Raw genomic sequence first — 27756 nt, forward strand, 5'->3', positions numbered from 1 at the left:
ATTTTAAATTATTTTAGATGTTTCTTTGTTCTCCATTCTGTATTTTAAAATAGATGTTTATTCTAATTCTAGACTTATTTGATCTGAGGCAACATTACTGACTTCTCTTTTATGCTACAGGAGGTCTTAGCTCTGCCTGCCCCCGTCCCCTCCAAACATAATCGCTGCACAAGTCTTAGTAAAATTCATAGTATTTCCACTGATAAAACTGCAAAGATATTGCTCACTGCACAGCCGACTGCTGTATGTTTCCTTTTGTCACATTAACTTTTTCCTAGAGTTAACAACTGCCTCTTACTTAAAACTGCCTAATAATCTATGTACATATGCTAATGTTTTCCAGAAGCTTTGTTACATCTATCAAAAACTAATACTGTTTTCTAAACGCTCGATGTACTATGTAATTCACCAATTCCATTTTTTAACTCTGAAATACTATGCCTTCTTCCTTCGACGGTGCGTGGCTTCTGTGACGGAGCCGTGGTCATCCCTGAGTACTCCTCCTTGGTCTCCTGTTTTTCAATCTCTTTCTTGGATCCTACATCTTCCTAATTCTTAATCATCCCATTCTTCTTAATTCTGCAGGAGGATTTTCTCAGAAGCTTCATCAGAAACAGTGCCAGATAAACGTTATCATTTCAGCACGTGTGAACGTGTCTGAAGCCACACTACTGAGTAATAACGTGGCTGTGCAGAGAACCCCAAAATGGAAAGGCCTGGCCCTCAGGACATCGTACGGCTCTGCTTCTGTTAAGGTGGCCAAGTGGCTGATGGTATGTCCAGCCTCACTCTGGTGCAACCTTTCGGTTGGTTTGATGCAAACTTGCCTATATGTATCCTGCTCTCTTTTTGAAAGCTTTCAGGGTATTACTTTTATTCTCAATGTTTTTAAATGTCCTGATAACAGGTATTGGATTTAGTATTTCAATCCCTGTAAAGAGTACAAACCGGACACTCAGTCTTTAGGTCTTAGAAATTTTCTTATTTTTAAAAATCATTTTCTTCTTTCTCTGACTCCTTTTCTTTGAGTGTTGTAATTACTGGATTGACTCTTTAAGTTTTTTCATTATTATTTTTCATCTTTGTCCTTTGTTACATTTTCTGGAAGATTTACTTGAGTTTATCTTCCAACTCTTCTACTGAAAAAAATTTAACTGAATATTGTATTTGAGATTTCTAAGAGTCCTTTCTTGTTTTCCAGTTTTTCTTTTTATAGCTTACTGCTTTGTTTAGAGATAAAACTTCTTACCACTCTGACAATATCAAAGTTTTTCACAGTTTTTCCTGTGCTCACAAGAATTGTGTCTAATTTCTCCAGGTCAGATTTTGGTCCCTCTCATTCGTGGTTGAGACTTGCTAACAATACATAGTGATTTTTGCTGCCCTTTAATATTCAGGGTAAAGCACTACAAGCTTTTCATCATAGTGATTGGGCGACAAGCTGCCTTTGTTTTTGAGGGTCCCAAATGTTGGTGTCTTGGAAGCCATTTTTCAGTGACTGCTGAGTTTCTTAATAAGTATGTGACAATATTCTACTGTAAATTAAAAGTATAACAATAACAAAATAACATTAAGTTTTCAAAACTCCAATATTATTTGAATCTATGAAGAACAGAAATAGTCTCAAATGTTTCAAATCATAGCATAACTACCTATAATTATAATTACAGTTTTTCTATCAACTAAATGTAATTCTATATGGATGAATAAAACAGCTTATCTCATTAAGATATATTAGATACTTGGAGGAGTAAGAGAACAAAGGATATAAAGATGAGGACAGTCAAATTACTGGAAACAACCAGCTTCCTGAAAATGACAGCTTCCTATGCCTGTTTGCATAATACTTTAGTGTCTCTGTGAACAAGAATGAGAAATTTAGTTTTAAAAATATTTCTTTCTGGATTTCTACTTATCTCATCTGGCTATTAATTTGGCTGAGCTTGAGCAAGATAAGTTCCAAGGCCTGGAACTTTTTCTGTGATGATAAATAGAAAAAGAGGTAATATGCATAGAGAAAAAATGAAACAGTCATTGAAAAAAAACTTAAAATGTTGTTGTGATAGAAAAACATTTTCTCTTCTTTAAAGGTGATTATCAAAATTATGTTAGAAAATCATAAAAAACATGCTTTTACAGAGAGCCAAAGGTTGACCATTTTCTAGACTTACTAAAACATGTGGAATAGAAAAATTATATCAATAGTTTCAATTATCAAGTTTTTACACTTGGTTTATCAACTATTCCTGAACAAAAAAATCCATAATTAAAAATAAAAGTAATAGAGCACAGGAGAAATGACCGAAAAGAGTTTATCTCCTCTAGGAAATTAAGACAAACAAAAAAAATTAGAAACTGCTTATGAAACACTGCAGAACAAAGACAACTGGTTATTGTCCTAGGCTATGAATTGGGATAACTTGGAACTAGATTAGCGGGTATTCCCAGAGGAAACCACCATGCTGACACCCTCCCCCACCCGCCTTTTTGATCAGGTATCCCCGAGCTCGGTGTTACACGACACCTGCTTACTTTGGCCTTAGGGTCCGCAGTGCAGAACAAAGGACAAACCTTAACAGGACTCACCATAAATTTTAAGGAAGAGGATGTTCAGTGCATGGTTCTGACAATCTACACAAAAACTTGACTCATAACAAGGGAGGTAGGCCACTATGAATTAGTGAAAGATCTATGTGAGTAAATAAAGGTAAAAACAGTTTTAAAGTATATTAGAATATAAACTGATTGCCTATGAAATGTTTTCAAAGTAGAGACTAATGTTACATAAGGCTCATTCATATATTAATTTTCTATATGCAAACAATGCTACTTATGTTCTGAAAAAAACTTGTTCACCTTAGGTGAACCTTATATTGACTGTTAACTTACCTCCTAAATAATTATCTTCAGTAAATGAGAAGTTTGAAGTGGACCAAATTCTAAATTAATTAAGTGGCTATGAAGAAATTATAAGGAGTCTAAATTAGGATATTAATTAAATATTTAATTGCTAATTGTGAGTAAATGCTGTTTTTAAGAGGCTGTAAATTTTCAAAATACTGTAATTGTAAAAAAATGATCATTTCCATAAACTTAGTGAACCTCTGAGTCTAATGAATATAATTATTAGGTATTAGGTATTGTTAAAATTTAAGAGATCTTCTACATTTCCATTTCCATAGTAGTATTAGAGAATAATTCTGAAAGATGAAAATGAAAATGTTCAATTAGTTTAAATAATAGAAATTTTGACCCATTATTTTTTATGACTTATACAAGCTATTTACTGTCAAAATGGGTTCATTTAATAACTTGGGGAAGGAATTAAAGAAAAAGATTACAATTATGCTCCTGCTTGGCAGAAACAGTGTTATGATCACTTACAAAAAAAATCTATCAGGGACATGTGAAGAGAATACTACCTATTTGCCGGTCCAAGGATATGATTTAAGAAAGCCCCAAATATATTAGGGAAAAAAGTATACACATAAATGCATCCTATACTATACTTGAAGTACTATTAAAATGTTATACTTTAATTCATTCTCAGGATTCATACCTGCAATTTGCTTCCAAATTTCAAAGACAAAAATAAAAACGATTATTCTACTTTCATTAGCCAATAAATTATAAGTTTCAAGTTCCATAAGTGAAAAAAGACTAATACTCATGCTATTTATCTCAAAGGAAAGAGGTAAAAATGATCAGAGAACAGTTCAGACCTGCAATAATTATTAGGCATGAGCAAAACACATGATTAAAGGAAATATTTTTTAGTCTTGAATGAAAATAAAAATACATCTAAATAATTGGTTGCAGTGAAAGCAGTGCTTAGAAAGAAATTATAGATTTAAATGTCTATGCTAGAAAGAGGGGAACTCAATAATCTAAATTTCAACATGAAGACGCTAAAAGAGAGGAGCAAATCAAACCCAAAGTAAGACAAAGACAGGAAATAATAAAGGTAAAAGAAAAAAGTCAATGAAATAGAAAATAGAGAAAAATCAATTAAAGTAAAGGTGTATCACTGAAAAAAAAATCAGTACGATTACTAAATTGCTAGTTAGATTGAGGGAAAAAAGAGACAAATGACCAACTTCAGACATGAAGGAGGAGATGGCACCAGATGCTATGGGCATTAAAGAAGATAGGAAGGGCATGTTATGAACAATTTTATGTCAATAAATTAAAAACTGGGTAAATTCTTTGAAAGAATTTATACAAAATATAAAAACTAACTCCAAAATAAATAGAAAATCTGAATAGCCTTTTATGTTATAAAAATTGAATTTGTAATGAAAAATCTTGGCAACAGAAGAAAACATGAACAAACCAAGACTCAGACAGCTCTGCTGGTGACTTCTATAAAATTAAAGAAAGAGTAAAACCATTTGTACAGAAACTATTTCAAAGGTAGATTAGTAATGAACTAATTTTATGAATCCAGCAGTACCGAAAATAAAATCAGCTCTGGAGGGAAGGGTTCAAGGTGGTTACGCAGGAACATCCTGAGCTCACCTCCTCCAGAGACACAGCATATCTACAACTATATACAGAATAATTCCTTCTGAAGGGGATCTAGAAACTGGGTGAACAGACCTCCACAACAAGGGACAGAGTCGACATGGGTAAAAGAGGCTCAGATATGGTCTCATTAGGAAAAAAAACACACACCCTAGGTAGCTTTCAGTGTTTGGGAAAAAACTTAAAGGTATGGGAATTTTCCCTATGGAGTGAGAGATTCAAGCTCCACATCTGTCACCCCAACCTTAGAAATCCTACATACATGAGGCAAGACCCTAAAACACCTGACATTGGAAAACTCTAGATTTTATGGAAAGGAAAACTGCTCTTAAAAGGATTCATATGCAGACTCACTTGACTTAGAAACTAGTGCGCGCGCGCACACACACACACACAGATCAAAAAGTGCACAGACTACTGATTGAGACCCACTTAATAATCTTGGACCACCTGCCAGAAAGGCAAGAGACAGCTGAGCCTCTCCCCCAGGACTGAGGAAGTGATGGTGCCTACTTTTTGCTAGCTCATTTTGCCATGTTGATTCTGGTGTTGGAGGGTGCCATTTAAAAATCCTCCATCTAGACTGCTAATGCCAGGGGACACGAGCCACTGAGAGCCCTGCACATCCCTGTGCCTTGGGCCTGGTCTTATAGCCAACAGAATGATAATCCACTCACCAGTGTGATCACAACAGTTGTGGCCAGTAGGGCCCAGAGCCAGCCCCACCACCATCATGCCTGCATCAGTCATGGCCCCCCAGAACAGGAGGGCACATGCAGCCCACACAGGGAATATCCCTGGCTCTAGTGGCCAGAAGGGATTATGCTTCTGGGCCTAGCAGAGTATCTCCTACATAAGGACACTCCTTCAAGACTGAGACCACAGCTGAACTACCTAATACATACAAACGAACACAGAGAGTGAGGCAAAATGAGGAGGAAGAGGAATACATTCCAAATGAAAGAACAAGACAAAAACCACAGAAAACAGCAAAAAGAAATAGAGATAAGCAATCTATGTGATAAAGAGCTCAAAGTAATGGTCATAAGGATGCCTACTGAACACAGGAAAATGGATGAGCACAGTGAGAACTTCAACACAGATGCAAAAACATAAGGAAGTACCCATCAGAGTGAAGAATACAGTAACAGAAATGAAAACTATACTAGAGGAAATAAAGAGGAGATCAGATGATACAGAAGAACACATCAGTGATCTGGAAGGCAGGGTAGTGGAAATCACCCAAACTGAACAGCAAAAAGAATTTTTAAAAATGAGGACAGTTTAAAGGACTCCTGCAAAAACACCAGGTTACTAACATTCACATATCAGGGACACAGAAAGAGAAAAGAGAGAGAGAATGGGGCAGAAAATTAATTTAGAAACTAATAGTTGAAAACTTCCCTAATTTGGAGAAGTAAACAGATTTCCAGGTTTAGGAAGCACAGAGAGTCCCAAGCAAGATGAAACCAGAGAGCCACACCAAGACACATTACAATTAAAATGTCAAAAATTTGAAGACAATCTTAAAAGCAGCAAGAGAAAAGCAATAACTCATCTATAAAGAAACCCCACAGAAACATTGCAAGTCAGAAGGGAGTAGCATGATATATTCAAAGTGCTGAAAGGAAAAAAACTTACAAGAATAGGCTACCTGGCAAGGTTCAAAATAGATTACTATATACACTGGTTATTATATATGAATGTCATGGTAACCACAAAGCAAAAAACTGTAAGACATACACAAAAAAATAAACAGAAAGGATTCCAAACATATCACTAGAGAAAGTCATCAAATTATAAGGGAGAAGAGCATGAGAAGAATAAAGGAACAGAGAAGAACTACAAAAATAACCGAAAACAATTAACAAAATGGCAATAAATGCATACTTATCATTAATTACTTTAAATGTAAATGCATTAAATGTTTCAACCAAAAGATGCAGAGTGACTGAATAGATTAAAAAAACAAGACCTTTCTATACGCTGCCTTCAAGAAACTCATGTTAAAAGTAAAGACACACATAGGCTGAAAGTTAAGGGATAGAAAAAGATATTCCATGCAAACAGAAATGAAAAAAGAGCTGGGGTAGTAATATTTTTATCAGACAGAAAAAGACTTCAGAACAAAAGTTGTAACAAGAGACAAAAAAGAGTATTACATAATCATAAAGGATCAATCCAATAAGAAGGCAGAGCACTTATTTAAGTATTTATGTATCTAACACAGTAGCACCTAAATATGTGTAACAGATACAAAGGGAGAAATTGACAGTAATACAGTAATAGTAGGGAATTTTATACCCCACTTATCAACAGATAGATCATCTAGACAGAAAATCAGTAAGGAAACATTAACCTTAAATGACACATTAAGCTAGATGGATTTAACAGATATATACAGAACATTCCATTTAAAAATAGCAAAACATAAATTATTTTCAAGTGCACATGAAACATTCTCTAGGAGAGACCACAAGTTATGTCCCCAAACAAGGTGCAATAAATTTTAGGAAGACTGAAACACTATCAAGCATCTTTCCTGACCACAGCAGTATGAAACTTGAAATCAATTACAAGAAAAAAACTGGATAAAACACTAACACATGAGGCTAAACAAATGCTACTAAACAACTCATCGATCAACAAAGAAATCAAAGAAATACCTTGAGACAAATAAAAATAGAAACATGTTCCAAAATCTATGGGATGCAGAAAAAGGAGTTTTAAGAGGGAAGTTTATAGCAATACAGCCACTCCAAGAAACAAGAAAAATCCCAAATACACAACCTAACCTTACACTTAAAGGAATGAGAAAAAGAACAAACAAAGGCAAAAGTTAATAGAAGGAAAGAAATTATAATAAAGGTAAGAGCAGAAATAAATAAAACAGAGGGAAAAAAGGTCAATGAAATAAGAGCTGGTTCTTTAAAATGATAAACAAAATTGATAAATCTCTAGCCAGACTCATTAAGAAAAAGAGAGGATCCAAATAAAATCAGAAATGAAAAAGAAGTTAAAATTGATACCACAGAAATACAAAGAATTATAAGAGACTACTATGAGCAATTATATGCCAAGAAATTGAACAAGATAGAAGAAATGGATAAATTTCTAGAAACATACAACCTTTCAAGAAGAAAGAAGAAATAAAATATCTAAATAGAACGATTCCTAGTAATGAGATTGAATCAGTAATCAAAACACTCCCAACAAAAGTGTAGGACCAGATGGCTTCACAGGTGATTTCTATCAAACATTTAAATGAGTTAATATCTATCCATCTCAAACTATTCCAAAAAACTGAAGAGAAAGGAATGCTTCCAACTCATTCTATGAGGCTAACATTACCCTGATATCAAACCAGACAATGACACCACAAAAAAAAGAAAAATCTCTGATGAACCCAGATGCAAAAATCCTCAACACGATATTAGCAAACAAAATTCAACAATACATTAAAAGGATCATACACCATGAGTTGAGTAGGATTTATTCCAGGGACGCAATACCTGTGAATCAATCAACATGGTATATGAAGAAAATGGGTAAAAACTGTTGATCATCTCAATAGATACAGAAAAGACTTTCAACAAAATTCAACATCCATTTATGATAAAAACTCTCAATGAAGTGGATATAGAAAAAACATATCTCAACATAATAAATATCATGTATGATAAGCCTATAGCTAACATTATATTCAAAAGTGAAAAGCTACAAAATCTTTCTTCTAAGATCAGGAACAAGACAAGGATGTCCACTCTCACCACTTTTACTCAACATAGTACTGGAAGTCCTAGCCATGGCAATCAGACAACATAAAGAGATAAAAGGCATCCAAATTGGTAAGGAAGAAGTTAAACTGTCACTGTTTGCAGATGACATGATATACATATATATATTTATAGAAAACCCTAAAGACTCCACCAAAAAAACTAACAGAACTAATAAATAGATGCAAAGTTGCAGGATACAAAGTAATACACAGAATTCTGCTATGTTTCTATACACTAATAATGAACTATCAGCAAAATTAAGAAAACAATTCCATTCACAATCGTTTCAAAAAGAATAAAATATGTAGGAATAAACCTAACCAAGGAAGTGAAAGACCTTTACTCTGAAAATTTTCAGACATTGATGAAAGAAATTGAAGGTGATGCAATAAATGGACAGATATACTGTGCTCACAAATTGGAAGAATTAACATTGTTAAAATATCCATACTACTCTAGATCATCTACAGCCTCAATGCAATCCCTATTAAACTACCAATGGCATTTTTCACAGAACTAGAATAATTCTAAAATTTGTATGGAACCATAAAAGATCCCAAATAGCCAAAGCAGTCTTGAGAAAGAAAGACAAAGCTGGGAGTATCACACTCCCTTGTTTCAAATTATACTACAAAGCTATGGTAATCAAAGCAGTATGGCACTGGCACAAGAACAGACCCATCGGATCAATGGAGAGAGAGAGACCAGAGACAGACCCTCACTTATAAGGTCAATTAATCTATGACAAAGGAGGCAAGAATATACAATAAGGAAAAGACAGTCTCTGCAATATATTGTTGGGAAAACTGATGGCCATGTGCAAAAGAATGAAACTGGAACACTGTCTTACACCAGGCACAAAAACAAACTCAAAGTAGATTTAATACTTAAATATAAGACCTTAAACCATAACACTCCTAAAAGAAAACACAGGTATAGGCAGTATACTCTTGGGCATAGATATTAGCAATATTTTTTTGGATCTGTCTCCTCAGATACAGACAACAAAAGAAAAAATACATGGAACTAAAACTAAAAAGCTTTTATTCAGTGAATAAACAATGAACAAACAAAAAAGGCATATACTGAATGGGAGAAGATATTCATAAATGATATATTCAATAAAAGGTTAATACCAGAAATATATGAAGAACTCATATAACTCAATGTCAAAAAGACAAACAATCCAATTAAAAAATGGGAAGAAGACCTAAAAAGACATATTTCCAAAGAAGACATACAGATGACCAACAGGCCCACAAAAAGATGCTCCATATCACTCATCATCAAGGAAATGTAAATTAAAAGCACAATGAGATATCATGTATCTACCCAAATGGTTATTCAAATGATTATCAAAATGATAAAAAAACTAATAAATATTGTTGAGGTTCCTATGTTCACCGCTATGTTCACTGCAGCATTATTTACAATAGCCAAGATTGGAAGCAAGCTAAAGATCCATGAATACATGAATAAATAAAGAGAATGCGGTATCTTTCTTTCTCTCTCTCTATATATATAGAGAGATATATACAAGTATATATCTCTCTCTATATATACATACAATGGAATATTAGTCATAAAAAGGATGAAATCTTGTCATTTGCAACAATATGGATGAGGCCTGAGGTGTTATGCTAAGTGAAATAAATCAGACAGAGAAAGACAAATAGCATATGATTTCCTTACATGTGGAATCTTAAAAAATAATAAATGAACACTGGGAGATGTTTACATGAGTGTATATGCATATCAAAATTCATTGAGCTTATACACTAAGATTTGTACATTTTATTGTGCATATTTCAATAAAAAAGAGAACAAAATAAATGAACAACAAAAGGAAAGAGAAGTAGATTCAGATAAAAACTGATGGTTGCCAGAAGAGAGGCAGGTGGGGATGGACAAAACAGGTGAAGGGATTAAGTGGTACAATCTTCTTGCTATAATAAGATAAGGGAATGTAATATTAACATGGTCGATACTACTGTACTTTGTATGGTGATGGATAGTAACTACATATACCATATACTAGACCATTTCGTGTTTGTGTGTGTGTCACACACACACATATATATAAAAGTATATATCAAAATGTATATAAATATCAACTGTTAGTTGCACAGCTAAAACTAATATAATATTGCATGTTGAAAAAAAGGAGGAAGAATATCCAATATCCCTCATAAACACAAAGATTCTTAACAAAATACTACCAAACTGAGCCCAGAAACATATAAAAAGGATTGTATATCATGATGTTTTTAATCCCAGAAATGCAAAATTGGTTTGACAGCAATAAGCCGTATTAAAGAATAAAGGGAAAAACCCCATGGGGCGTGTGAGCAGATGTAGATAACTCAGTTAATAAACCCAACATGCATGCATGATAAAAGCTATCAGTAAAGGAGTAAAAAGAAATTACCTCAACCTGATGAAACATCTATAGCTATTTTCATATTTGCTAGTAAAAGATTAATTGCTTTTCCACCAAGGTTGGTAAGAAGGCAAGGATTTCCGTTCCCACTTCTTCAATTCAACATATTACTGGAGGTTCCCATCAGTGCAGAAGGACAAGAACAAGACATTGAAAGTATACAGATTAAAAAGGAAGAAGTAAGTTGGTCTTTTATTGCAGGTAACATGATCTTCTACAGAAAAAATGTAAGGAATCTAATGAACCTTACTAGGATAAGTGAGTTTATCAAAGCTAAAGCCAAATATACAAGAATGAATTGTATTTTTTTATGTATTAGAAATGAACAGTCAGAACATGAAATAAGAAAATTCCACTAGCAATAGCATTAAAAAATTAATAATTTCAGAAGTGCAAGAACTATACCCTAGATACAGAGAGTTTAAAGAGATTTTTAAAAAATTTACTGAAATGAAAAATTATCTAAATGAATGGAAAAACACATTTTTTCATGGATTGGAAGGTTCTATTATTGTTAAGATGGCAAGTGTCTTCAAACTGATACACAGACTCAAGGAATGCTATCAAAACATGAGCATTTTTTTTGTAGAAACTGACAAGCTGATTGATTCTAAAATTTATATGGAAATCAAAGAACTTTGAATAGCCAAAACAACTTTGAAAAAAACAAAGGTGGCAGAATGCATGAACTTGGCTTAAAGCCACAGTAATCGTGGCCATGCGTATAAAGAGATGAATGGAACAACAGTGAGAGTCCAAACATATATCCACTAATTTATGGTTTATTAATTTTTACAAAATTACTAAGACAACTGGGCAGGAGACAGTGTTTTCAATAAATGGTGCCAGAGCAACTGGACACCATATGCCCTCCTGCCCCACAAAAGAAAGAAAGAACTTTATTAGATTGTTACCTTCCATTATGTACAAAAAGTACTTCAATATGAATCATAGATCTCAATCTAAGAGCTAGAATTACTAAACATTCAGAAGAAAATATAGGAGAAAACCTTTGTGACCTGTAGGCAAATATTTCTTAGCTATAACACCATAAAAAAAAAACAATCTATTTTTTTTTTTATTTGGGTAACTAATAGGACTTATTGAAAAGAGAAAATAAGAAGACAAGCCATAGACTGGGAGACAATATTTTCTAATCATATATCTGATAAAAATATTTGTATCCAAAATACATGGATATAAGAAGTGAACTCCTATAATTCACTAATAGGAAGACAAACCGGTGGTACAGTGGGCAAAGAATTGTACCAAAACTTTACTAAAGAAGACATATGAACAAGCTAATACGTGCACAAAAGGATGGCCAGTAGCATTACTAATTAGGTGATGCAATGCAAGTCTGAACAATGTAAGATGCCACACATCCAGGAGAATGGCTGTAATGAAAAGACGAAATAATAACACACCAGTGTGCATATAGAAAAACTGAGACTAATTTAGAGTAGATGAGAATTTTAAATGGGGTGGTCACTTTGGAAAATGGTTTGGCAGCTTCTTAAACACATATACTGTGACTAAGAAAGTCTATTCTCAGTTATCTACCCAAGAAAAATGAAAACATATGTGCACACAAGGACTTCTGTGCGGATTATTACAGCGGCATTCTTCATAATAGCTCCAAATGGGAAACAGGCCAAATGCCTTTCAACTGCCGAATGGATAAACAAAAGGCGGCCCATCCAGACAGTGGAAACTTATTTACAAATAAAAGAGAACCAACCACTGATACGTGCACTAACATGGATGAATCTCGAAAACATTCGTGAGTAAACAAAGGGAGACACAAAGGATTACTTATTGTCTGATTGCATTTATATGAAATGTCTATAAGAAGCAAAAAACTATAGAGGCAGAAAACAGATCAGTGTTGGGCTGGGAGCAGGGACTGACTCCAAATAGGCATTAAGAAATATTCGTCATCACTAAAGCATCCTAAAACTGAACTGTGATGACGACAGCTGTACATATGTATAAATTCACTAAAAATCTTCAAACTGTATACTTACATTGGGTGCATACTGTATGGTATCCAAATTATACCTGCAATAAACTGTTAAAAGTGAAAAAAAAAACCCTTTCTGAAGATTTGACAAGAATCCTCCACAGCACACTCTTTTCCAGGTGGTCCTAATAGCTGAATTTTTGACTGGGTGTAGTCAAAGAATTAAACATGGCCAAATAGGGCAAAAGGGGAAGGTAATTAAAGGCAAGGTTTAAGTTGAAAGGAAATTAATACAGAGCGTGACATTATCAAGGATAGAAGAAAAACTCAGACCTATTTCCCAACAACCAATATGTGATACAAGGACTCATTCTGTTCATATTGAGAGGAAATACAAGGAGAACCAATATGATATCTTCAAATAAAGAAAAATTTCATCAGCTTTAAATTTATTTTCATAATTTTATGAAAAGAATTCTTAAAGGAATGGGCTGAAAAGAGAAAAGGCGCTGAAACATTTAGATAAAGGTTGAAAAGTCATGAATCACTAAGACAAAGAAAGGACTAGTGTGGCTCAGGAGTTCATCCCTAATCTTTTCACATAGATATCGGGAGAGAAATCTTCCTTGCAACACTAAGAGGCTTTGCCACTAACGAGCTGCAGGCTCCTGGCAAATCACTTAGCCTTAGTATGCTTCACTTTCCTTCTTTTAAACAGGGGCGTAAAAAGGATTCAGACATAAGAGGATTCATGAGTTAGTACACACAATAATTGCTCAGGATAGTGCCTGCCCCATAGTATCCAACATGTTTTAGATATTATTATTGTCCCCTGTGAGAGAGATAACTAACATTTATTATATAATACTGTGCCAGGCAATGTGTTAGCACCTAACATCTTGTTTAATACAACTTCCCTATAAGGTAGATTCTGTTTTTATCTCTATGGGAAATTGGGCAAGTACCATTAGAGACGTAAAATTCAGAGGTAAAGTGCCCATAGTCACAGAGTCAGTAAGTGGTTAAGCAAAGATCTGACCTGGCACTTTTATAATCACTACCCAGGCAGGCTTATCTCTTATCTGTGTCATCAAGGGCTCACCACATCAATATATGATGTCAGCACTGCTGATCCTAAATTTACATTTTAAAAATTTAGTAGTAATATTTGTATAGTAATTGACTGCAGTACACTAAAACATGCCTCTACGTTTGGAATTGCATTTTAAAGAGAAGGTAACTGTGGTCTGAAGAGGTTAAATAATTTACCAAAGGTCACCAACATACTGCTGGTAGAATCGGAATTGAAAACAAGCCTTTCAACCTGATTGGTGTTCTTCCCACTACTCTATCCCGCTGAATATCAGGCATTTAAAACCTAAGTGGTTACCTACTAAATTTATCCTTCATAAGACATCCTCTTCTTCTTTTTAGAATTATTATCACTCACCAGTAGGTATTGGTAATTGTTCCTACCTGCAGATGGCTCACGGTAAGGAAGAAACAACGGATTGGTAGAATCAGATCTTAAATCCAGGGAGATTTGGGTCCCTAGTTTCTAGCTATGTTGTCTTAAGTCACCCTCCTGTTCAGAGCCTAGGGGCCTCTTCTCTCAAGTGGGGATAACAACACATGCCTTCCTGAACTATCGTGAGGCCCAAGTGAAGTAATGAATATAAAGCATTCACAAAATAGCAGATGCTTAACAGACGTCAGCTGGCTCTGTGTGTTCCTTCAGGGACTAACGGACGTGAGGAGCGACACTGCGCCAACCACCTGGAACCGGCGCCTCCCCTCCTGCCATACACGCCTCTGGTCCACGGTGCCGCTCGCGTTTCCGCTGGGTCTGGTGCCACAGATAAGGATTAGCAGAAAAGTACAGAAGGACTTTATGATCACAATATACAAGAACAAATAGTTTACACGACACAATCAGTTTGATAATCTTTACCACAAAAAAAGAAGATGCTGACTTTTGGTGAAGTGATTTATGTGTAAAGTGTAATAAATACTAAAATGCCCTAGATATGAATAATACTCTGGCTGTAATACAGCCTGATGAAAGTGCTAAAATATCTAATAAAAAATTATACTAGCATTTAGTTTGTTTCTGGAAGTTTTTACTATGTTAAAAATGCACAAAAACTGGTCAATAGATGTTGAAAACTAAAAATAAAACTCAATGTAAACAAATAAAACAAAATAAAAAGACAGACAAGTTTTTGCTTATAAAGTAGCATGCTTAACTAACAGTTCTATACACAACTTTCTCCTTGTAAAGTTTGCTCAAGTGAATAACTGTCCGTTTTTGCACCCATCCACCCATCCATCCATTTCTCTCACGATGGTATTTGCAGTTTAAGTTCCTAGAATCACTCTCCTACTGTAAACTCAGGAGAGGGTGCTGCTGGGTATCTCCAGCACGCATTTCAGGTAGGCATTCTTACAATGACTCACAATTAAAGGAACACAAAACAAAAGAAGTGCCAATACTGCCCTTTTATGTCATTAGAGGGTTTCTTTTCTTGGAGTCTGGACCCCCTGAAATTGAATGGAAAATTGTACATATATATTTCAGAAGGAAGTGACTATAGTTTTATTCTGATTCTTAAAAGCTTTTGTGACCCAAATAAAATCAGGAACTATTTCTGTCAATACTTTTGAATCAATCAAAAAATATTAGGAAAAATAGATAATAGGTCATCTTTGATAACACAGAGTACAGATTAGACATTTTTTTCAAACAGAAGGTGAGGTTCACCTGACTAACCTGAGTGAAATAACCATCTTTGTAGTGGTTGATATGATAGATTCTAGAATTGGAGCCATACATTGCTGTTTTACTTGTTTTGATTTTTGCAAGTCAAAAATGGTCAGGTATCATCAACTTCGTAAAATCTAACCTAATGTTGACTCAGAAATATAAAAGGGTCCTGCACTGGCCGTCATTACTTTGGAGATGACGGAAACCAGAGCTGCCCCTGTGGTGCCGTGGCCTCACACTCGTGTGCGCTGGGCGGTACCACAGGGGCTGCAAGTCCCAAAGCACACGTGGCTCCTCAGTCAGCTGGCTGCCCGCTGGGCCCTGAGAAAGGAGGCCTGCACACGAGAGCGGCAGCAGGAGCCGGGAGCGGCTCGGTGTCTCTGGAAGGGGCTCCTTCCTGCATGGCAGGAAGCACCTGGCCCTGTGCTCCCGGTTCCCATGTACACACTCGTCCCTTTTGTTCCTCTAGCCCTACAGGCAGCACCTGCTTTCAGAAGGCACCACTCTCTGGTTACCTCATCACCCAACCTTTACTTCTCCAGCCTTCAACGTCTATATAATGAATCCCCTATATTAAATATCCTCTGGGGGTATACCTAGCATAGTCTGTTTGTTTTTATCCTATCAGGCAGGCCCTGGATCACAACAACTGAATTCACCAATGTCCATATTCTTCACCTTAATGAGGTCACATTTACACAGATCACATTCTCCTAGGAAGAAGTAATAAACTGGAAAATAAATGGCAAAATGACAGCTTTAGGAAAACCTCAACCCTATCTGTTTGGAAACTGAATATAATAAGCATGTAAATATATCCCTATAAATGAGCATATGTGATCTTTTACAAAGTATCACACACAAAATTTCTGACCTTTAGAGAACAATTTACATCAACTTGTTTAGAAATTATTTTCAAATATTAGTCAAAATCTATACGCTAACATATAATTTACATATTAATTGTTAAGTGATACATATAATCAAACATAGCCTTTCAAATCCTCTCCCTGAGAAAAATTTAGTAGTAATTAAATTATTCCCTCTCTTTGGAAGTAATAAAACTATTTTTAATAGGTTAAAAAAAAACAGGTGGTTTATTTAAATTTGATATAATTTTACTTTTTAAAGTGAAATCATATGTATGAGACAAGGGAAGGAAGAAGTATAGGAAATAAAATGACAAATGACTTGGTAAAGCTTTGCAAATTTATGGATATTCTGAGAAGTTAGAATTGAAAATAATAAAAAATAAATAACTATTAAATGGCTGTGGCAGAAACGGATCAAATGTATGGGAAAGGTGTTTCTGAAACTCAGAAAGAAAAGTGGCTGCTAAGTAGACAACAAACAAACAAACAAACAATCAGGGCCAACCAGAGGCAGGGGGCACCAAACATGCAGTGCCATCCATCCCATTTCTACACCTGACATGAACCCAGAGCATACAGTTTGGCTTCAAGCAAAAATCAAGTGAATCATCACTGTTAACTAAAAATTAAATACTATGTTAAGTTGTTTATCCTGTAACACTATGCTCACATTCCACAGCAAATATTTTGGAATAAGCACAAAGCCTTGTATAAGACTAATGATATTGCTTTAAAAATTAAAAGTAAGCATAATGGATAATATTGTTATAATATTTTAAAGGAGCCATATTAAATCTCACAGAATTTTTACACATCTGTTATTAAAATCATTTTATGATATTGCGGGTTAAAGTGAAGATATTTACTATCTATGGACTGGTAACACAATTGTTATATGAGTTTTTCTGTTTCTATGGTAACATGAATTATAAGGTTCAATGAAGCCAGATTCAGTAATGTGTATTTTTCTGTTATTCAAGGTGAAAAGGAAATGAAACATCTCTAACATTCATAAACTGCAGCAAATGTCTGAATTCCATTTAGAGATAAGATGATAATTACTAAAGTAATTAGAATTCTTCCTGGATGGAATTATTTTGCACACAGTGGAAACTTAGATTTGGGAATGAAAGCAGGGGCCAGAGTACATTCAGCATCAGTAATTAGTTACAAGCCAAACCAATCCCGTATTCTGATACCCTGGAACAGACCTGTCTGCTTTTGACTACGGTATGAAAGAAAACGCGTCCCTCCCCCCACCCTTTAAGTCAGAAGATAAAGTGGGGAAATCATTTTATTCAAGAGAAAATCCAATTACAGAAATAATCAGCGTTTCCCTCTTGCTTTATTTTTTTCATATTTGAAAGGACATTCACAGTAGCAGAACCAATTAAACGAATATCAGGACAGGGCAAAAACTATAAAGTTGGGCAAGTTTCTTAAATCTTTTAAAATCAAACTTTGAAAGAAAAACAACACATTTAATTTTGGAGACTCAAACCCAGATCATAGCACTCTTTATAGGAAAGCATAATTGTAAAGTGACGAAACATCAGTTCTCAGAAGAATAATTTATAAAATTATACAGTCAAAATGCAGTTGTCTCCACTATTCAGGCCACTACACCCAAGAAATTAGGCAAATTTTTACTTTTAATGGAAACGCCATCAGAAATGGTACTCAAAGACATCACATTGCAAGTCTGTTGCCATCCTAAAATGCAATTCATATAGTGTCATCATAAATAATACTGAACACACACACACACAGTGGTGAGAGAGCCAGAAGCCATCAGAACACAGTAGTATCATTCACAATTACTTTCTTTATTGCTTGTTAGTTTTACTTATATTTTGCTTTGCTTAAGATCAGCTTACCCTAAATATCAGATCAGGGGGTTGGCAAATTATGGCAAATTCAACCATTGCCTGTTTTGTAAATAAAGTTTTATTGGAATGCTGCCACACCCATTCATTTGCATATTCTCTAAGGCTGCTCTGGTACAAGGGCACAGTTGAGTGATTGTGACAGTTGCCAACAGAAACTGTATGATCCACAAGGCCAAAAATATTTATCATCTGCAGAGATTCTAACCACCAGGCCCAGGACTTATTTTCAGTAAGTACCCCCAGGGAGACTCCAGGGTGCGTCTGCGGGGACAGTGGGCATCTGACACTCTCTAACATGCAGTCCCAATCAACCTTGCTACTGCCACCAAATTCACATCAGAATACTTCCTCTCTCAGCACTTCTGCCCTGGTCCATACTCAAATTAGCACCATTCATACTATTCTTCCCTGTGGCCCACCTACCTCTCTGATGAAAACTTTTTCCTGGTTTTCTCCCCACGTCCCAATCATTCCCAGTCCTTCCTCTGCACCTGCGGTGGCCCAGGTCTACCTGCCTGGTACATCACACATTTGTCTCCTGCCTTCTGCCTCCTAGGAAACTACAAGCGCCTGGGGCACCAGGATGCGGTCGTATTTATATTCTATACTCTGTAGTAATGAGGCAGCAGCCTCACAAATAGTTGAGGCTTAATAAAGGTGTCCAGTGAATCACAGATGATGGGCAAGGGGGGAATGATGGAAAAGGCAGCGAACAGGCGAGCTCAACACGGCGACAGGCTTTCTTCACATGGGCTCGTGACTGACCCAGCTGTCTAGTATCAGCCTCAGTATCCTACTTTAAAGTTCTGGAAGCGAGCTTCTATTCGTTCTCCCTCCGGCAGGGAAGGAGTAGAGGAGATGGGAGGGCGCTGTGAGCGACAGGCCGCTGGACGGCACGGCGTGGGGCTCCCGAGCTGCTGGACACCGGCCTGAGCCCACGCGCCTGCATGCAAGTAAGGCATCGTTTCTCCAACGAGGCTTTAAAAATGTAGTAGTCAACTAACAGTTAAGTTTCTATTTCTAGAAATAATTAAAATGCTTACGCAAGATCAATGCTTATTTTAAATGATTCGAGTTTATTTGTAACTTTGAGTTTAAAAGTAGGGGCCAGGGGTTCAAGCTGGAATCCTCGAAGCTGAAGCAAGATTCGCGAGGCCCCGGAGAGGAGATTTCCTTCTGCATTATAGCTGCCTCTTCTATTCTGAAAGTGGTAAGTCCCATCACTCAAAAACCTTCTATTAACAGGATGATATGTTCTCAGTAAAGTTCATGACAATCAACAGCTCTGAGGGCAGCTGGGGAAGAGGCCGCGGCGGCCAAGAGTCTTTCGCATCGAAACTCACATGCAATGTGTCTGTTCATCAGACAATGGAGCCTTTACGTGAAGGGTCTGTCCCTCTCCACGCCACTACCTGTCGGATCCCCAGCAGGCCTAAATCTCCCCTTCCAAAAGGGCAATTTAGTTCTGTCTCCTGCCATGGCTGGCTTCACCCACCCTTAAAACACTCGGGGGCTCCTTCTGACGGTGCGCAACCCAGCTCATCCTCACAGAACAGCGCTGGGGAGGCAGCCTGCTTCCTGCACTCGTGGCTCTGTCCTGCTGGGATCTGGGCGTCACTTAGATGCTCTGGTGGCTGCTCTGAAACTGAGAAACACTTCAAAACCCAAAGCAAAGCTACTACATCAGGGGACTTCAGGACACTGCAACAATCTCCAAAGTCATAGCTTAGGGAAGAAAACAGACACGGACTAGCCACACACGAACTGGGCCCAGTACCAGGCTGAAACTGGACAGCACCAAAACGTGGAGCCTCCTGAGTATGCCCTGTGTGCCAGGCACTCTTTTAAGTGCTCTTCGTATCACCTACTCCTCAAAGCAGCTAATATGTTCCCCGTCATACACAGGTGGCAACGGAAGCACAGAGATGAAGTAACTTGCCTACAATCACACAGCAATAAGCAGTAGACTCTGGATCTGACCCCTGTTTTGAGAGTCTATGAATTTTAAATGATACACTGCCTTCCACTGATGGAGGGCAGTGATTTTCGAATAGCATCAAATGTATTTTTTCCAAAAAGGTCTCCTTTCTCAAAAACGGTATCAGGTGCCACCATGGAGTGACTTGTTGGAGCCTCTCGACCAGCAGTGCAAGTGCCATCACATGACCTGACAGGTCCTACGGAACCAGGTGCCCACGTGACAACAACTTCTCATTCATGCCTCAGTTACTAGAATATTATCACTCTCGTGTCAAAAAATAGAGACACTAAGATTACGTTATGTAGAGAAGGCCTAAGATTAGGTTTTCTGACACCCAGGAATTTACTCATGTATTTATCCTTTTAGCCAATGAAAAGAAACGTAGAAAAAAAGTCCTCACCAGATAGCTTATCTGCATCAGTAGCCAACAGAAAGATGTTTGTGAAAGCTCAGATTTTATCACCCACATTTTCAGCCATGCCCGAATGAGAGAGAGGGAGATAAGACCTCATGAGACTAGAAACCTTAACAGACATAACTAGCCCTTGGCTCAGAGAGGCAGTGAGAAAACAAAAATTCTTGTTAATTTTTAACATTTCACACCATGTCCCCAGTCATGCAAAGTCTAGAAAGCAATGCCAATTTCATCATTTTGGCAAAATAATCTGAAGAGCAGTCAGATAACTACAGTGGTGCTTGATAACTAGTCCTGGACCGCTCGCAGCTTGGCACAAAAAACAAAGTATCTCTGACTTTTGTGTAACTCAGATCCGATTAATGGCCACAAAGACTCCCAGGGGTCACAGGCTGATACTCCTTTTCTATGGTATTTCACAGACATCAACAACCATCAGGGAAGGAAGGGGTGAGATTAGTCTGCAAAGGTTCAGAGAGGTGAACAGTTTGCACGGGGCAATCAGGATCTGAACACTGACTACTGCTTCTCAAACCTGCTACACTGACTAATTTCAGGAACAATGCTCATGCAAAGCTTTCTGGCGCTATGATCTTAGACCAGTAGAGGGGACACTTGTCTGTGAGCACCAGTGTAAAGGGTGAGTGTGTAAATTCATGATGCTCTGACAGGCATCAGGGTGGTAAGGTGATGAAAGCCAGATTTAAAGACAATTTGATTCAATCCAACCGACGATGACCGAATCCCTACCACTAAAGGGCCAAGAAAACCGAACTGCGTATGTTCCAGGGCTGCGCAGCATGTCCAGCCACCAGTGGGGGTGAGCCGTGATGCGGCCCCGGAGCCGGGGCGGGGTGGGGGGCGCGGGCTGGACGAGGAGCAGTGGGGGTGGCGAGAGGGGTCATGAGCCTCAAGGAAAATGAAATGGGGCGTAACAGGGGAGAGAGAAGACACGAGGAAAGCCTGCAGGGGCCTGTGGGCGTGGCAAGGGGCACAGCCCCGACTGCCACCTCCCACTGCAGAAGCTGCTGACATGACCTGACACTAAGTGTGACACCACTGGAATTTACACTCACTTCAATCTACGTATGTAGTTCCAATTACAGCAAACACTGCCTTTAGCAAACAGCTTTTAAAAGATCAATTTCTGATCAAAAAAGCAAATGAAGAAACCCCAGGTGGTAAAACACAACTAATGGCTATCTTTTCACAGCTAAAGGTCTAAGACACAGCCCTGTGGTCAGTGACAACAGGCTTCCCGCGCAAAGCCATCTCTTCCCAAGGAAAGGCCACGTTCTCCAGGCTGCCTTGAATAAGACAGCTTTAACTTTATGATACTTTTATAAAATGTGAACATAAACAAACTGAACATAACAGAAAATCACAAGACAATGACACTGAAATAACAAGATGCAAAAGCATGTGCTGCCTCTAAACTAGGGCTATGAGCAGAATAGTTTTCAGAGGTATCAAGGTGCAGAGACAAATGGTGGAGTCAGACGTGACATATTCTTAAGTGAGTTTGAAATGCCTTCTGAAAGGCGGGCGGACTGGGAGGCGCCTGCAGGAGTGCCACCGAGACTGTCCCCAAGCATGTCGAAAAAGGGAGAAAGAACTATTATTACACATATTCTGGGGACTCAAAGAACCTTAAATGTTCATCCAGTTTACCTCTCTACTGAAATCATTTTTTAAATAATGTGGGAGGAAGAGTCCCTTTGCGCTTTGATGACTTCTCAAGGACAATTCACTCAATCAACAGCATGAATAAAGATCGATAGTAAAGTCAGTCAATGTTCAATTTGATCAACAGCATAGGAGGAGGACCCTCTAGGTCCCAGCCGTGTACCTAAGGGACAGTAAGAGGCTGCGTGCCTTCAGAGATCTGAGCCAGAGGAGAGCCGGGTGGGCCCCGGCGAGGGGCAGCAGGGGTCCTTACCGGGACCACGCACAGTGGCTGTGCAGGGCGCTGAGCGCTTTCCACACGTGGACACACCTGACCCTCCCAGCCCTCCAGAAGGCGGGGCTCTTACAGCCTCTACGTTACAGATGATGGAAATCCCCTGGGTCACAAAGTCAGTCGACATTAGAGCCGTGGTTTGAACCCGGGCGTCTTGGTTTCCAACCCCCCGCACGGCGCTCAGCGGCACACTGCCTCCTGACAGTAACGGTGACTCCGGGCACAGCGGCAGGTGCCGCAGGAGGCACTGCAGACAAAGCTCACAGTGATGCAGGGTGGGGGGCACAGAGATGCAAGCAGCCTTCCTGAAGCAGCCTCTGGGGACACAGGCAGGGAGCAGAGGCAGCACTGCCCAAAGGAGGTGTGAGGCGAGAGAACGGAATTTTAAGTTTCCCAGTACTTCCATTACAAAAAGAAACGGGCAAAATCAGCAGTATATTATTAACCCACTCTACATAAAATATTATCATTAGAACATGCAATCACTATAAATATCAATCAGATATCTTACTTCTCTTTCCACACTAAGTCCCTGAAAGCTGGTGTGTGCTTTACGTCTATAGTATGTACTTTGCACACAGCATGGGCCTTGCTGCCTTCCACGTGCTCAGCAGACACCTGTGGCTCCGTCCGGGGCAGCACAGGTACAGAGAGAAGGTGTGTAAACGCCCAGAAGGAAGAGCAAGAGCAGAGGCGTGCGGCTGAAAAACGATGGGACAACGAACACACAGGATGCGGCATGCAGGGCACTTGCAGCTGAATGTGGTCGGGACCAACGTGTAGAAGTTTGTCAAAAAGGAGCGAGCAAAGGCTTTTCTGAGCTGCAACACCTTTAAATGTGCGTGACAGCATGCTGGCGCTCGCACCTTCAAGGATGACCTAAAAGGAGAGCTCACAGAGCACAGGCAGCGATGCCCGATGAGGGCTGCCAAGGGGGCGCGGGAGGGGCTGAGACCAAGCGCAGCCGTGGGGACTGTGACTGACCCGGTGCAGGCCTGGGCGGGGGCCGGCGCGGGGGAGGGAACAGAGGCAGGACTGAGGGCATCACGGTGATTCTAGGAAGCTAAGTCTGGATGGAGAAGGCCATTAACCCTACAGGCACCAGAGTGCCTAGTGTCACTGGGGAGGGGTCCCTCGTGTGACCGGAGACCTGTGAGTGCAGGGACCAGGCCACAGCTAGTTTTGACCTCCCCAGGGCCTGATGCAGAGGTTCTAAAAGAGTGGAGTTGGTACAGGAGCAGGCGTGGGGTGAATGGGAGTAGCGATAACGGTAGGGGGACAAGACACGAGCTTCTGGTTAAAAGCTAACCGCGGGGACCGAGCTATAAGGAACGTTGGGGAGGAAGCCACCACAGAGTCAAAATGGATGAAGATTTGAGCACTTTGGGTCCATATTTTCCTTGGTCATTAAAAACATCATTAAAGGGATAGAAGTAGTGAAAAAGAAAAAAAATGGATAACTACTTTTACCAGATAGCAAACTGCATTCTAGGTGACTAACCTTTTATTTAAAAGCTAAAACTGTGTTATCCATGTAGTTGATTGATTAAAATCAATTTTACTGATGAACATGAAACAAAGAAATGTGTCTTTGTACACTGACTATAACACTGTGGTATTTACAAGTCTGTATGCTAACCAAAAAAATTATAACCAAGAGATACATTAGACATTGAGACTACTCATCCAAAATTAAAAATATTACAGAAACCCTTATCAAATTGTGACATGGCCAAATCAAATATTATAGGTTAGTTTTGTACATTATGTGTTAAACTATTTTAAGAGCAAAAAATCCGAAATACGAAGAAAAATATGATTTTCAGAGTAACAATGAAAAATCTTAGAAAGGTAACCTGATACAAAAAGGTATTTGATTAACTTGGAAAAAAAAATTGAGTTTAAAGGAATTACATGATTTTTAGCCCGGGTTTTATCATTCATACCTCTGTTTCGATTACTTTCTACAAATTTAAATCTGCTGATTATGTGCATATTTCCAATAAATACAACAGCATGATATTCCATACTAGCAGGACACCTAACATCTTTTATTCATATGTGTGTTCCAGTGCAAAGCAATTATATTATTTCAAATATTTTTAAATGTTTTCTATCACTGCCTAACATAACTGCAGGTCACCTTACAGATCATCGCCTTCCCTTTGCACTCCCTCAGTCTAAATCTCTGGGAATAAGACTTATTTGTGTGGTGTTGGTGGAAGACGATAATGGCTCACAAGTAATCTCAGTCTGGTTTACTAGCGTCTGACTGCAGACGTGAGAATACAGCTTCCTATCAAATGCAAGCAAAAGGCATGTATACACAGATTTTCTTTAATCTCCTTGATGAGGCTCTGGAGAAGGAGGCAGTACTGAAAGCTAGTCGTTACAACCCTGCCGTGGTCACTGTCCCCACGAAGGGCTCATCACCACACAGGCAGACACAGCCTCGTCCGCTTCTCACCTGCAGGTGTGGGCAAAAAGGTCCGTGACGCCGAATGAGCAAGAGGTGCGAGGGATTAGGGGAAAAGCAACGTGTGCTTATTCACATTTTCTATATTTGTTGAAATGATAATCATTTAGGTATAGCTCACAACTGAAAATGGTAAATCTGAAAGGCAATGAATTTCTTATATTAACTTCAGGTCACATATCATGGATTTATTATGTCATTTCTTCTAAGCATAAATATTTTGAGAGAAGAGGTTAACTTTAACTTTGAAGATTAATAAAGAAATCTTCTTTTAGGCACTGATATTCTAACCCCAAAGTGAAACAATATTTTTAGATAAATTTGAAAGTGTTCATTTCACCAATATATGCCTAAAGTGAGTAACTCCTTTAATGGAGCTATCCAGTCTATTTAAATCCATTATTACATGACTTATAAAGTATTAATTGTAGCTAGTATCTAGTTGTTAATAGCCTATTACTCTGTCTTTCTCATTTAACTTTCTCGATGATGTGACTGCTCAACAAAAAATATTTTTAATCTCACTTCATCTAAAACAGAACAGTCTTCACACAAATCTTTCTCAGAGGGGCACAGGACTTCAGACCATTATTGTTTTATGACAAAAAATGAGTGACTTAAGACAAAAAGCTCAACATCCTTAAACTTCATTTCTATTCATTCTCTAATAAATACCATCTGTTGTGTACTTTAGGGATATAATACCCGTCAAAAACTCCATCATAGTATGAGAACCGGCACCAAGTTGATCTGAAATGCATATTTGAACAGATGTGTTTAAATTACGTCTCCGTCTATCCACATGCATAAATTCAGAGCAAGTGTGTGTTGATTTAAAATGCATAAAAAAAGGGATTTGGAGATGCATCAAAAGTGAACAGCATCTCAACGGATCAAGGCTCACATTACGAAAGGTCATCACTAAAAATAAAGTCTGCATTTAGTAAAGGTTGCACCAGGGGCTGTCATGGGAACTAACTTAATGTTTGCTGCACAAAATCAGCCACTGAAATTAATTTTTTACAACCTTCCATGTAAAACATTAAAATTGTCATGCAAGGACAGAAAAAAATGGAATAGGAGACATCAAAATAGAGAAAATTCTATGGCATGTCTATTGACTAACATTGATTCATATGAATCAGTCCCCCATATTTCAACCACCCTACTTTGTATTTCTCTAAGAAAAAAAGATCTGAGTGATTTCTGCAGGCATAATACTTGCTCTGATTCCATTTTTTACAGATTTGCTTCCAAAAATTAAACTTAATTAAATCTTTTTGGGGTTATGAAGTTCTTCAATGTTCAGCAAGAAATTAAACATAAGTTTAGCAAGAAGTTAAACATAAAAAATACAAGTTAAAATGTGTACATCTCAAATGTTCTCTGTATTTCACAAGGTGCTAATTTCTATGCTGGCTTTTCACTACAGATATAAAGCTTAATGGTGAGCTGCTGAGAAGACTGCCTCCTGTCCATTAGAACAGTATAAATAAAAAGAAGAAAACTAATTCTAAGTGAAATTCCTAATGATCAATTTCACCAGCAAACATCTAATGAATTTACACTGTTTTACACGAGATACAGATATACAAGCAGCTTCCGGAGACTCCTCTCTCAGCGAAGAGGCTGAATGTGGGAATACATGACACTCATTTGTGAATATTCATTCTTAGCTCGTACTACTATCTAAACCAGCGCTAGAAATACCGCACAACTGATACTTTCTGAATTTGCAGATGAGGAAAGTAAGGATTAAATGTAAAAGCGGTAAGAGGAAAAGCTGTGTATACTGGCCATCTTTCAAACTCTTAAGGTACTGACACATTAGGGCAGTTTAAAAAAGCAAAGGAATGACTGTTTCAAAAGGCAATTCGGATTTATACAAAAAGGAGATCCCTGAAACGCAAGAGGAAAATCAGAGTGTATCTAGTCTCTTAGGGGTTTAGATTGACACTTCTTACTGACAGGTTCAGAAAACTCTACAAAGCCTGAATTAAGTAACCAAGAGACAGCAATACACATAGTAGGCACGGCTAGTGAGAAGTGTAGTTATTTCACTGTGGACTTAAAAAAAAAAAATTAAACTCCTAAATATTTTCCAAATTTATAATCTGTGCTGATCATTCTGTCCTCCTTTGCCCCCGACCAGCCATTGCTGCCCCCTCTGCCCTTCCAGGTGCCCACAAGACTAACACTCATGGAAAGCTCCATGCAGGCTTCACACACGACAGCCGAGCCCCCCTGAACTTCCACCCCTTCTCTGAGCACCGGACTCTTATCTGCAGGCCTCCACAGGCAAACAGTTTCCTTCTGCTCCTCCGTATCCGTTTAGCGAAGCTAAATCCCACTCCTGAGGCCTCCACTGACAGAGCATTTCCTCTAGGAAAACTCCCTGAACTCAGATTATATGCAGCGCCTTATCTGACCTGCCAAACTGTATTTTTTGTGTCCTATTATAATTGCTTGTTATGTCTAGAGTTTTCCCCACTAGGACTATTAAGTTCCTTGAAGACAGTGACCACATCTGTCTTTCAAGCCACTACATTCCCAAGGTCCAGTTCAGCACTTGCCACAAAGTAGGTGCTTAATAAAACACTTAAGTGTTACATTTAACAAAATACTCTAGAAGAAATATAAACTACATAATAATCTTTCAAAGCAAGTGGCAAAGTGAAACAGAATCATTCTCT

The 27756-nt window shown here is 38.0% G+C and overlaps 1 protein-coding gene across 3 annotated transcripts in view; it reads right to left on the reverse strand.

The window, feature by feature from the left end:
• Positions 1 to 27756, reverse strand: part of CDKAL1 (CDK5 regulatory subunit associated protein 1 like 1) — a 615335-nt gene that overhangs the window by 141485 nt on the left and 446094 nt on the right. The gene's annotated exons all lie outside the window — the stretch shown is intronic.

The sequence above is a fragment of the Manis pentadactyla genome, chromosome 16 (assembly GCF_030020395.1).
Source record: "Manis pentadactyla isolate mManPen7 chromosome 16, mManPen7.hap1, whole genome shotgun sequence".
In the NCBI taxonomy this organism is placed as follows: domain Eukaryota; kingdom Metazoa; phylum Chordata; class Mammalia; order Pholidota; family Manidae; genus Manis; species Manis pentadactyla.